Consider the following 13,288-nt stretch of genomic DNA (forward strand, 5'->3'; position numbering starts at 1 on the left):
AATGACTTTCACTTTCACTTTCATGCATGACTTAACCACATCTGTTGCTGTCCCCCGCCTCCGCCCCCATCCTATGGCCTATTAAGTTTTTCCTTAAGGGCATTGAGGGTCTTGCAACTTTGACTACCAGCACCCACCTACACACCAGATACTTTGGGGTACAACTGGTTTTCTATCCAGTTTTATTGAATCTCCACAAGGCATTTCAATTCCTTTTGTAGGAAGTGGGTATGCAAAAATTCATAAATAATGAAAACAATTCTCTTGGCATCTGGGTGCCAAGCATGATGCCTGACTCATAGTGCTCTGGGGCAGTGAAGTAGGAGGGATTGGGGAATGGATGTTCATGCCTCTCACTTCTCAGGGCATCAGCATGACAAGTCATTTCACAGCCCTGAGCCCTGTTTATAAAAGGGACTAGTACTATTTCCGAGCAGTTTGGTTGGAGGATGAGGGGCATTGTAGAGCACCCGGGGTGTCGGGAATATGGTTAGCTTTCAGTTTATTTTAGTAGCCTCCTTAATGAGCATTTTGCTACCAGTCTTTGTCGAGCCCTTCTTCCTTTGGAAAATCTCAGTGAATCAAAGGCAAACATTAAGTTAATGAGATCACAATCATATGGTAATATTCCCCCTATTTCCAGCAAACACCCTGTTGAAGGCAAAGTGACTCTGTGCTATGCTGAAAAAAATAGCATCCTTGGTCCCTGCTCAGTTGGTTCCCTGTCGACATCAGACAGACAGACTAAATGAACAATTAGCATCGGACACCTCTGCACGTGGCTGAGGACGCTTTCAATTAGCAGGCAGCTGCCGCGCTCTCATTAGTTAATGTCACTGTTCTTGCATTTATTCTGAATGATAATTGCAGTATGTACCAATGCATATTTTTAACTGTTCCTTTTTTTAATGGAAGGGATGTCATTTTCTTTCTACAGATGCTCAGCTGCAACATTGTTGCCTCTATAAAGAAAGAAAGAAAAAAATAACATGGCACAATTCTCCCCTAACCAGTGACTAAGACCAACCCCAGACTCTGAGCCTGAAGAGAGAATACTGCTGTATCTTTGCAGCCAGTTTTAGCAACCTGAAGAGTGCGTGCATGTGTGTGTGTGTGTGTGTGTAGATAATCTATATTCAGGCTTCCCTAGTGGCTCAGATGATAAAGAATCCATCTGCAATGCTGGAGACCTGGGTTCAGGTGGGAAAATCTTCCTGGGGTGGGAAGATCCTCTGGAGGAGGACATGGCTACCCATTCCAGTATTCTTGCCTGGAGAATCCCATGGACAGAGGAGCCTGGCTGGCTACAGTCCACGGGATTGCAAAGAGTAGGACACAACTGAGAAACTAACACTTTCACTTTCAATCTATATTTTGAGAAAATCTACCTTGTAAGAATAATAGCTATAAGTTCTCCCCAAACATTCTTCTGGGCCCCTCTTTTGAGGAGAACTATAAGCTATAAGGGAATCCCCATGAAAGAAACAGCTTGGGTTTTAGAAACCTGTTTGTTGTTATCTTAAACTTTTCATTTTGGAATATTTTTAGATTTACAGAAAAGTTGCAAAGGTACTACAAAGTGAGGGTTTTTTTTTTTTTGGTACTTTTTACCCAATTACCTCAGGTATGTATGACTCTGGAATATATAACCAAGATATATATTGAAAGTGAAGGTGTTGCTCAATTGTGTCCGACTCTTTGCGATCCCATAGACTGTAGCTCACCAGGCTGCTCTGTACATGGAATTCTCCAGGCAAGAATGCTGACATGGATTGCCATTCCCTTCTCCAGGGGATCTTCCCAACCTAGGGATCGAACCTGGATCTCCTGCATTAAAGGAGATCTTTACCATTAGCACCACCCGGGAAGCCCTAAGCTATATATTACTTGAGTGAAATCATCAAAACTCAGAAATCAATATTGGCAGAGCATTCTTAACTCACAGATTTCATTTGGATATTAACTATTTTTCTACGCATGTTTTTTTTCTGTCCTGGATTGGATCCCACTGCATTTAATTGTCATGTCATTGGTCTCTTCTGATCTGAGACAGTTTCTTAATCTTTCTTTCTCTTTCATGCTATGGATGGTTGTAAAACATACTAGTCTGGGCTGGAAGAAGTCCCTCCATGTAGAACCATCTGATTTGATCAGAGTTGTAGATTTTTTTAAATATAAATTTATTTATTTTAATTGGAGGTTAATTACTTTAAAATATTGTATTGGTTTTGCCATACATCAACATGAATCCACCACTGGTATACATGTGTTCCCCATCCTGAACCTCCCTCCCACCTCCCTCCCCTTACCATCCCTCTGGGAGCTGTGGTACATATACACAATGGAGTATTACTCAGCCATTAAAAAGAATACATTTGAATCAGTTCTAATGAGGTGGATGAAACTGGAGCCTATTATACAGAGTGAAGTAAGCCAGAAAGAAAAACACCCATACAGTACACTAACGCATATATATGGAATTTAGAAAGATGGTAATGATAACCCTGTATGCGAGGCAGCAAAAGAGACAGATGCATAGAACAGAGTTGTAGATTTTTGAGAAGATATCACAGAGGAGAAGTGTCCTTCTGGCTACATGATATTAAAGATACGTGATGTCAATGTAAGTGATCACTGGTGATGGGAACTTTGATCACCTGACCAAGGTGGTGTCTGCCAGGTTTCTCCAAGATAAACTTACTATTTCCCCCTTTCCATACCTTATTCTTTAGAAGTAAGTCACTAAGTCTAGCCCACAATCAAGAGGGGAGGAATTAAGCTCTGCCTCCTGATGGGGGTGGAGGTCGTAATACATTATTTGGAATTTTTGAAGGCTGTTCCAGGGAGTCTGGGCTTAATGGCAGAGCTGTCACTGTATGATCTTAGTAACTCAAGTAACTCAAGCTTTCTTGGTTTCAGGTTTTCCTTCTATAAAATAAGAAGCTTCATGAGCTGTATCCCATGGTTTTGCCCAGCCTGAAAGTCCAGTGCTCAGACTGTAATCTGGACAGTGTCCTTTGCAATTAGAAAGATGAGTTTCCGACTGCAGCACATGCTACCAGGATGGCCTTGGATAAGTTTCTTAACCGCTCTAACCTTCAATTGCCTTGTCTATAAAATAGAATGATTATGACTCTGAGACTGTACCCATAAGGTGTTCAGCACAAAGCTTGTAATAGGGATGTGTGACAAGTTTCAGCCAATGTTTTGACCAAACAGAGGCTCAGAAGTAGGATAGACAAAGTCACTGTTTAACGGTATCAGACGAATTCATAAAATTATTTCCCTGCCCATGTGCTTGAAAAATGTCTCAGATCCTTTTCCAACTCTGTTGAAACAGGACACCTTTCACAGAAGCATAAGAACATTGCTTGCAACCAGCTTCTCCAATGAATTCTGCATAATTACAGTTTTGGTGAAGAAAATAGAACTCACATTGAAAGTCAAATGGAAAGCTTGACCCTGGATCAGCTCTTCAACTAAACTGCAGACTCTCTGCCAGTTTGTGCCTCGGTTTCCTCATCTGTCAAACAAACATGACCCTTGCAGCTCCCAGCGTGGTGAACGGTATGTGGTGAATTTCCAGTTCCTGAGCTCAACAGATGGCTTACCCACCATTAGCTGCCTGTTACAAAGGGATAGATGTACACCCGGCCTTAATTATTAAAAGGCATGGTCCTTTAGGACCATGACATCCAAAATGGGTAGCTGAGATCATGGCAGTGGTTTGATTTCAGATAATATAGTTCATGTTCATGCTAACAATAGATATGAAGCCTTTGCAAAGTGATTAGCATTCCACTGTAAAAATTTAATACCTTATTTGTGGGATCTGAAAAAATGGTACAAACGAACCTATTTACAAAATAGAAATAGAGTCACAGGGTCACAGAAATAAAGTCACAAATATTATGGTTTACATAGGTGGGGATAAATTGGGAGACTGAGACTGACGTATACACACTACTCTATGTAAAATAGATAGCTAATAGGAACCGACGGTATAGCACAGAACGGGGGTGTGTGTGTGTGTGTGTGCACGCGTGCACTCAGTCATGTCTGACTCTCTGGAACTCCATGGACTGTAGCCAGCCAGACTCCTCCGTCCATGGAATTTTCCAGGCAAGAACACTGGAGTGGGTTGCCACTTCCTATTCCAGGGGATCTTCCTGACCCAGGGGTTGAACGCTTGTCTCTTGCATCTCCTGCGTTGACAGATAGATTCTTTAGCACAGTCCCACCTGCGAAGTCCCATAGCAGAGGGTACTCAACTCAGTATACTGTAACGATCTGTATGGGAAGAAATCTAAAAAAGGTGGATATACGTATATGTATTCCTGATTCACTTTAGGGCACAGCAGAAACTAACACAACATTGTCAGTTAACTATATTCCAATAAAAAAATTAAATAAATATATAAAGGCAAAACCATCAGGTAAAGCTTGTTATTTAGGTATGTATTGATGATTTGGTGTTGGTAAAACTGGTGCACTCTTACATGCTGATGTGATGTAAATGGCTAAATTTTGTTTAAAAAATGCATATATAAATGTAGTCAGGAAGGCATAAAACTGTTCACATACTCTATCCCACAAGCCCATCCAGTGGTGTGGGGGGGTGGGTGGGAGGCAAACCTGAAGAAATAGCTTAACTGAAGAAAATAGCAGTGTACATGGAGTTATTCATAGTGTCTCATATTTAATCATGAAAGAAAGAAAAACAATTTAATAGGAATTGTTTAGAGCTTCATAAGCTATTCTGTAGCCAGATGCCACTTACAAGGAGTGACGCAATATATTAGATAAGTAAGATAGACTATTTCATGGAAGTAATAGTAAGAACATGATGTATAGATCATGCTTGGAACCATGAAAATACATGCGTGTGTACACAGATTCTAGAAGGGAACATACAAAAGCGAAAATATGCTTCTGCTAAGAGAAAGAAAGTAATTAGGTAAGAGCTAAACCAATGTTCTTCCCTTTTAAGTGTCCAAACAAACCTTTCAAGTTAAGGAAAACAGACGTGACTGTTGTTTGAATTTCTCAATGCTTTGGCATAAACATACAAAGGCCCCATGAACACCTTCTGCTGTGTATAAATATTTCCCCAACCTCCTTCTTCCCTTATGCGCTTCTCAAAGCTCCTCAATAAAATTAATACAGTCAACAGAGCCATTTTTAAAGGACGGAGAGAAAGAATTTCAGGACTCCACAGAAGGAGGGAATGAAAGGGGTTTTATTCTTTTCATTCTTCAGTGCCTTGTTAGAGTCTCAGAGCCTGTGTTATTGAAACCCGAGGGTGACAAGCACTGAGGTGAATCTATTGCTGAGCCTGGATCTTTAATGAGAGCATTGATCAGAGAAGAGACGCAAGAAAGCGCAGTGCGGTGACACCTGAATGAATATAAATTTAGCCCCGATTGAAACTCTTCCACAGTCGGCTTGTTCCCTGCTGGCAGTGTTAGGGAGAAGAGAGAAAAGCAATTTCGGTCTTCTGTCTTGATTCTCCTCACGCTGTTGGCAGTTTTTAAGCAGAGCAAGTTATGACTATTTTACTTCAAAAGGCAATGAGAACTTGTCAAAGAGTCCCTCCCTGGACGCGACAGTGGAAATGTTTCCTTGGTACTAATTTTGAATCCGAAACCGATCTGCCTGGAGGAGGAAGTGCTTTCAAACTACAGAGTTTTCTGGGAACTGGACAGGCTGCCTCAGCAGGGAGTGAGTGCCTCATCACCAGAAGAATGCAAAAAAGACTGGGTTGACCTGGTGGCTGTGTTACTCAGTGAAAACTCTTACTGCTCACCAGTTGACAGGCTAGTAAATCAAGAGGTGAGGTATTAAGGCAAACAATAGTGACTTTATTCAGAAAGTCAGCAGACTGGGAAGATGGTGGACTAGCGTCCCAAAGAACCATCTGAACTGAGTTAGAATTCAGTCTTCTTTTGTATTAAAAGGGGGAGGAGATGTGGTTGGTTGCTGCAAACTTCCTGGTGCCAGAATCCTTCGTGCTTGCAGCTGTCCATGTAAGTCAGGTCGTGATGTGCCTGCGAGCTGCCAACAAGACAAATATTATTCCGTGTTCTGCAACTTTTTATCCCTATGTCAATGGAAAAGTGTGATACCTTTAAAGGTCAGAGCCTTGAAAATTGGCTATACTGTATATTTGAGTCTACAGGCAACATTCTTAACTAGTAGCAAAAGTAAGAGACTACGAAGGTAAAGACAAAGAAGCGGATCCAACATGGAGTCAGATTTGATCTTCCCTATTACAGCAGGATGTTTCAGAGGGGCTCAAGCACGAAGAAGAGATCTGGGAAGCAGAGGACTGGGGTTACGTTTCAGATCCCTACAACGTGGAGCTTTGTCATTCTAGAAAGTCAGCCAATGGAGTGATGAAGATCACAGGAGTTTAGGCCTGGACAGATGGCGTTTGGGGTTTTGGCTTCACTGTCTACTGTGTGATGCTGGCCAACTTCCTGTCCTAGTGACATGTACCTCAACCTATTGATCAAATGGAGATTAGAATATTACCTAACTCACAGGTTCCTCACAATCAAATAATGCAGGGTGTCAACTGTTCATCACAGTCTCCAGAGTGTAATACATTCTGGGTAAATGTCATTGTGATTATGGTTATTCAGGGACTTTTCTTTACATTCAGCTACCATGCCTAGAACCCTTTCTTAGGTGTTTGGCATTTTCAACCGTGACACCTCTTTAAAAAATTATTTATTTATATTTTTTGGCTGTGCTGCGTCTTAGTCTCTGCACACGGGCTTTCTCTAGTTGCCATCAGAGGAGACTACAGTCTAGGAGCAGCACATGGGCTTCTTGTTGCGGTGACTTCTCTTACTGTGGACCACAGGCTCAAGGATGCGTGGACTCAGTAGTTGCTGCAGGCCCTAGAGAAGCTGTGACACATGGGTTTGGTTGCCCCCTGGCATGTGGAATCTTCCCAGACCAGAGTTGGAGCCCATGTGCCCTGCGTTGGCAGGCAGATTCTTAACCACTGGATCACCCGGCAAGTCTCAGTCATGACATCTCGCTTAAATTTCTGATATGGTCTGAATTGTGTTCCCCCATCAAAATTGATATGTTGAAATCCTAAACTCTAGTACCTCAGAATGACTGCAGAGAGATGGCTTTTAAAGAGATAAGTATGGTGAAATAAGGTCCTATGGGTAAGACTAACCCAGTATGGCTATTGTCGTTGCAAGAAGAGATTAGCATGTGGACATGTGTAGAGGGAAGAGCACGTGAAGACACAGAGAGAAGATGGCTATCTACAAGCCAAGGAGAGAGGACTCAGGAGAAACCCGAAGGTGCAGACTTTTGATCTTAGACTTCTAATCTCTAGAACTGTGAGACAATTAACTTCTGTACTTTAAGCCACCTGGTGTGTGGTGCTCTGTTACGGCAGCCCTAATGAACTAATATGTTCTTCTTGGGGGTAATGGATGGTTACCTTCACTTTCCAGAAGAAGAGACTGAGGTTCAGAGAGGGGCAGTGATAGCTTCAAGACCACACGGATCCCTCATTTTCACTGAGTATCACACTGAATAAGTACCTTAGTAAGTACCTAGTGCAGCACGCCGTGGGCTCCCCAGGTGGCACTAGTGGTAAAGAACCCGCCCACCAATGCGAGACGCGAGAGACACGGGTTTGATTCTTCAGTCGGGAAGATGTCCTGGAGGGCATAGCAGCCCACTCCAGTGTTCTTGCCTGGGGAATCCCAAGGACAGAGGAGCCTGGTGGGCTACAGTCCAGGGGGTTGTAAAGAGTCGGACGTGGCTGGAGCGACAGCGCACACACAGTTCTTAGCCCACAGCAGGAGCTCAATAAAAGTGAGAGCTTGCCTGGTGACTGAGCCTCCCCAACGCATCCTCTTTTCACCATCAGCCTCTGCTTCCATCCTGCTCTGAAATACTATTCCCTGCTCATCTGCTTCCCCTACACGGTAAGGCTACCGTTTCTTCTCTCTTTCTCCCCTCTCTCCCTTTCCAGACTCTGGCACATAGCACCTTTTGATTTCTGCAGCCTCTTCAGAAGTATTTTTGACACAAACAATAGTCCCCATTTCTGCCTTTTCAAGAGGCACTCGCATAACCCGAGCAGACACTGGCGACTCATTTTCATCATGGTCTTAAAGCAATTCCCTCTGTGAGCCCAGACCCGGCAGGCCTCTCTGTGCTGTGAAATCTCATACTATTTTTATGCCTTTTAATCTATCTTTTAACAGCCTCCTTGTTTAGAACTCCAGGCCCTGGGTTCATGGAAAGCACGTTTTTGAGATCGGTAAGGACAAACTTGGCTGGTCTCAATCAAAGGTTCAGGGAGCCTGGTCTGGGGTCCTTCTCAACCCCCAACCTGCCAATGCTTCCCCCGCACCGCTCCCCTCTATAACTGCCTCAGCGGGAACTCCCTGGCCGCTTGACAGAACAGCTGGCTGCTTTCTTTCATCTTAATGACTGACGGGCTTTCTGAAGCAAGAGGCTGTCAGAAGGTTTCAGGGTTGCACAACTGAATCACTGTTATTGTAAAGTCCTTACCGAGATGACATTTCAGGATGGACGTGGGAGGGGAAGTCAGCCCCTTCCTCAGAACCCCTCCCAGATACCCTTAGGGTGGCAGAGCTCTCTGGCTGCTCCCAGAGTTTAAGAGAGCTTGTTACAATTCCTAGTGCTGTGTCCCATTTAATGCAACAAGCACTCTTGAAGGGGTTTTCCAGGTGGCGCTATTGGTAAAGAACCCAGCTGCCAATGCAGAATATGTAGGAGACATGGGTTCCATCCCTGGGGTGGAAAGATCCCCTGGAGGAGGAAAAAGAAACCCATTACAGTATTTATTCTTGCCTGGAGAAGCCCTTGGACAGAGGCGCCTGGCGGGATATAGCCCATGGGGTCACAGAGTTAGACAGAACTGAACTGACTTAGATGCGCAGTTTCTAATGCTGAGTCCCGTTTAATGTAACAGGCACTCTTGAAGATTTACAGGAAGTGCATATTATGGTCACATCAGTGTCTTTCTTTTGTACTGTTGTGCTAGTAGGAGTTTAAGGTGGGGACACAGCACCCTGACCCTGAGTCTCACTCCTCCTGCCCTCTGGAGATCCAGACCGAGAGAGCTGCACATATAGCAGTGATAGCCAAAGGGGAGATTAATACACTTTATTCATAGAGTAGCTGGGCAAATAACTTGTATCCTTCACCTCACAAGATCACTGGGAAAATTGAATGGGAAAAAGGAATGAGGGCCTGGGTCCCCTGTGGGACTTTGACTTCCCCCAGGACCCTGCCATGAGCCCCAACAGGGGTCCTGAGACCTTGACCATGAACAACAGGGTGGACAAGCCATATCCTGGATGGCTTACTGCATGGGGGAGGAAGTAAAAGAGAGAGCCAGCCTCGGATCTGGGCCCTGATGCACCCGAGGTCACAGCCTATCAACTGAGCATTAACTTGTCCTGTTGATTGGTAGGTTGCCAGAAAATCCTTTTCTTTATGAGAAGAATGGGAAGAAATATTTCCTCTTCCCAAATATAACAAGAATAAGAGAAACATCAGCAGAGAACGTATTAACAGAAGGCTTCCAAACTGATCACAAACATGATAGCTGGATGGAAAATGTGATTTCATAGTGAATAAAAAAAAATCAGTAGAAACCAAATCCAAGAGAGTGCACATGTTGCAATTTGCAAAGACTTTATTATTTTATTTTTTAGGGTAATACATTTTTATCTTTGTAAGAGGCCAACACACATTTTCCCATGAGTTGTACCATTTTATATATCCAGCAATGGTAAAGGTGCCAATTGCTAAATATTTTTAGAAAAGTCTTTAAAATGACTATTGGAGAAAAGTTCACATAAGGGAAATTTTAATTTTAATGAGGGAGCAGATAGAGAAATTTAACAGAAAAATGTAAACTATGAAGAATTCAAAGGAAATTCTAGAATTATAAAGAATGACCAGAAATGAAATGTTTAATGAATAGATTTAGCAGCAGACTGGGGATGAGAGAAGAAAGAATCAGCAAACATGAAGATGGATCAATAGAAATTGCCCAGTTGAAGGACAGGAGAGGAAAAAAAAAGGTGGAAACTTAATCCTCTGCCTCTGTGTGTGTGTGTGTGTGTGTGCACGCGTGCACATGTGTGCACACACCTGTGTGGCTTTAAAGGGCAGTTAGCAAGTGAGGCAGGTGCGTGTCAATTCTCTGCTCACAGACTTCCAGCCAATCCCCATTTCAGCCTTGCTCTTCTTTGCTGGTATCTGGTCCCATGCGGTACCTTTTGGAGATTTTACAGGGCAATTTGACCCATTTCTCATTGCTCTGCTCCACTACTGGCATATCTGTGTTTCTGCCTTTGATCTCACCTTCTCCTTTATAACCTGAAGTTAGCAATGCTCTCACTTTACAGGAATGAAATGAGGTAAATCTGGGAAGGGGCCTGGCGTAGTGCTTGGCTTACCGTTTCTTGATGACAAATGGTGTCTATTTTCATTGCCTCCCACCTCGCTGCCCTCCCCGCACTTTCTCCCTTCTTCCCTCCTTTTCCTCTTTCCTCCTCCTAAGCATTCTGCATTCACATATTTCAACCAACTCAGGCCGCTTTCAGGACAGCGGTTTGTAATTACTGCCGCGTGGTGTATAATGTCTGTGGCAAATTTATTTCTTCTCATATTTCTTGTAAGTGTTGCTGATGCAGAATGAACATCTCAAATCACTCAGAGGCAAACAAATGAGACAGAAAACCTGCCCGTAATCTAGCTGGCACAGGAGGCGTGTCCATCTTTAAAAATACTGTTTCTCTGTCTTAAACTGTGGGGCCAATTAGAGGCTTGTCTGGAGAGATAGCAATCCAGCCGCCTCCTGGGGGCCTGTTTCCTTGTGGACACAGCTGGCCCTGAGCTAAGGGAAGATAGGAGGGTTAGTGCCTGACCTAGGCCAACGGCCTTCATCCACAAAGTGCATCAGCAAAGGAAGGGACCTTGGAGATGAGCCACTGAGACCTTTCCCAGGGAAGGTGAGCTGAGCTCTGATCCAGAGAGTGGGCTGAATTCTCTCACAGCCAATGCAGTTAGTGCTTGAGCCTGGAGGAGAAACTAGGTCTCGCCTGCCCCAGGTTCCTTTCCAGCTCACCAGGTACAAAAAATGATCCAGCCTATGACCGTCCCTAGCACCCAGCCAGCCAGTTTGGATTCTGGTCTTATTTGCAACATGAACCGAGAACTTCCAGATATATACAAGCTGGATTTAGAAAAGGCAGAGGAACCAAAGATCAAATTGCCAACATCTGTTGCTGTGCTGTGCTAAGTTTTGTCTGACTCTTTGCAACCCCATGGACTGTAGCCCACCAGGGTCCTCTGTTCATGGGGTTATCCAAGCAAGAATACTGAAGTAGGTTGCCATTTCCTTCTCTAGGGGATTTTCCTGACCCAGCGATCGAACCCAGGTCTCCTGCATTGCAGGCAGATTCTTTACTGTCTGAGCCATCGGTTGGATCATAGAAAAAGCAAGAGAATTCCAGAAAAACATCTACTTCTGCTTTATTGACTATGCTAAAGCCTTTATGTGGATAACAACAAACTGTGGAAAATTCTTCAAGAAATGGGAATAACAGATCACCTTACCTGCTGCCTGAGAAATCTGTATGCAGGTCAAAAAGCAACAGTTAGAATCAGGCATGGAACAATGGACTGGTTCCAAATTGGAAAAGGAATACATCAAGGCTGTATATTGTCATCCTGCTTGTTTAACTTATATGCAGAGTACATCATGAGAAATGCCCAGCTCGATGAAGCACAAGCTGGAATCAAGATTGCCAGGAGAAATATCAATAACCACAGTTATGTAGATGACACCACCTTATGGAAGAAAGCAAAGAGGAACTATAAAGCCTCTTGATGAAGGTGAAAAAGGAGAGTGAAAAAGCTGGCTTAAAATTCACCATCCAAAAAACAAAGATCATGGCGTGCAGTCCCATCACTTCATGGCAAATAGATGGGGAAACAATGGAAACAGTGACAGACTTTACTTTCTTGGGCTCTAAAATCTCTGCAAATGGTGACTGCAGCCACAAAATTAAAAGACGCTTGCTCCTTGGAAGAAAAGCTATGACCTACCTAGATAGCATATTAAAAAGCAGAGACATTAGTTTGCCAACAAAGGTCCCTGTAGTCAAAGCTATGGTTTTTCCAGTAGTCATGTATGAATGTGAGAGTCGGACCATAAAGAAGGCTGAGTATGGAAGAATTGATGCTTTTGAACTGGTGTTGGAGAAGATTCTTGAGAGTCCCTTGGACTGCAAGGAGATCCAACCAGTCAATCCTAAAGGAAATCAACCCTGAATATTCATTGGAAGGACTGATGCTAAAGCTGAAGCTCCAATGCTTTGGCCACCTGATGTGAAGAACTGACTCACTAGAAAAGACCCTGATGCTCGGAAAGATAGAAGATAGGAGGAAAAGTGGGTGACAGAGGATGAGATGGTTGGATGGTATCACCAACTCAATGGACGTGAGTTTGAGTAAGCTCCAGGAGATGGTGAAGGACAGGGAAGCCTGGCATGTTGCAGTCCATGGGGTCGTGAAGAGTCCAACATGTCTGAACAATTGAACAACAATAACAACTTGAGCAAATATTCATGGTTACATTTCATGATGCCGAACATGATTCCAAGCACCACAGACTCAGATGAAGGAGCCTCTATCTATCTCCTCAAGATGCTCACAGAGTGTTGGGATGACTGACATTGAACAGGCTCTTTCAACTCCATGTGGCTGGTGACAGAAAACAGGATAGTCTGGGGACCACAGAGAAAATAACCCTAAGCCTGCCCAGCAGTGGTGGGTGCTCAGAGGGCTTCTGGGTGAGAAGTTGCTGGAACTGAATTCTAAGGAGAGGGGAAGAGAGAGCTTGTCCAAGAGGAATCATGAACGAGATGGTAGAAGCCACCAGTCCATGTGGGGAAGAACCCAAGGGGGATGGTAATGCTGGGGGTTGCACGGTTGTGGCTGGCTCAGACCCCACCTGGGGTGCTGCAGTCTTAGAGGTCTCTGACGATGGGCCAGGCTGCCTGTAAGCAAGTGAGTCCCCTGTCCTTGGGCTTGTGCAGGCTCAGGCAGACTGGGTGCTTGTCAGAGAATTGGCAGAGTGGGTTGCTGCCCCAGATAGGAGGTGGCTGGGCAGGTGAGGGGAAGCTGGGAGAGAGGAAGGGACTGTACTGAGGCCCCACGATGCCTTAAGGGCAGGATGAGGCTTGTGTCTACCTGCAGACTCTTT

This window comes from Bison bison, unplaced genomic scaffold (genome assembly GCF_000754665.1).
Source record: "Bison bison bison isolate TAMUID 2011002044 unplaced genomic scaffold, Bison_UMD1.0 scf7180017864036, whole genome shotgun sequence".
Lineage (NCBI taxonomy): Eukaryota > Metazoa > Chordata > Mammalia > Artiodactyla > Bovidae > Bison > Bison bison.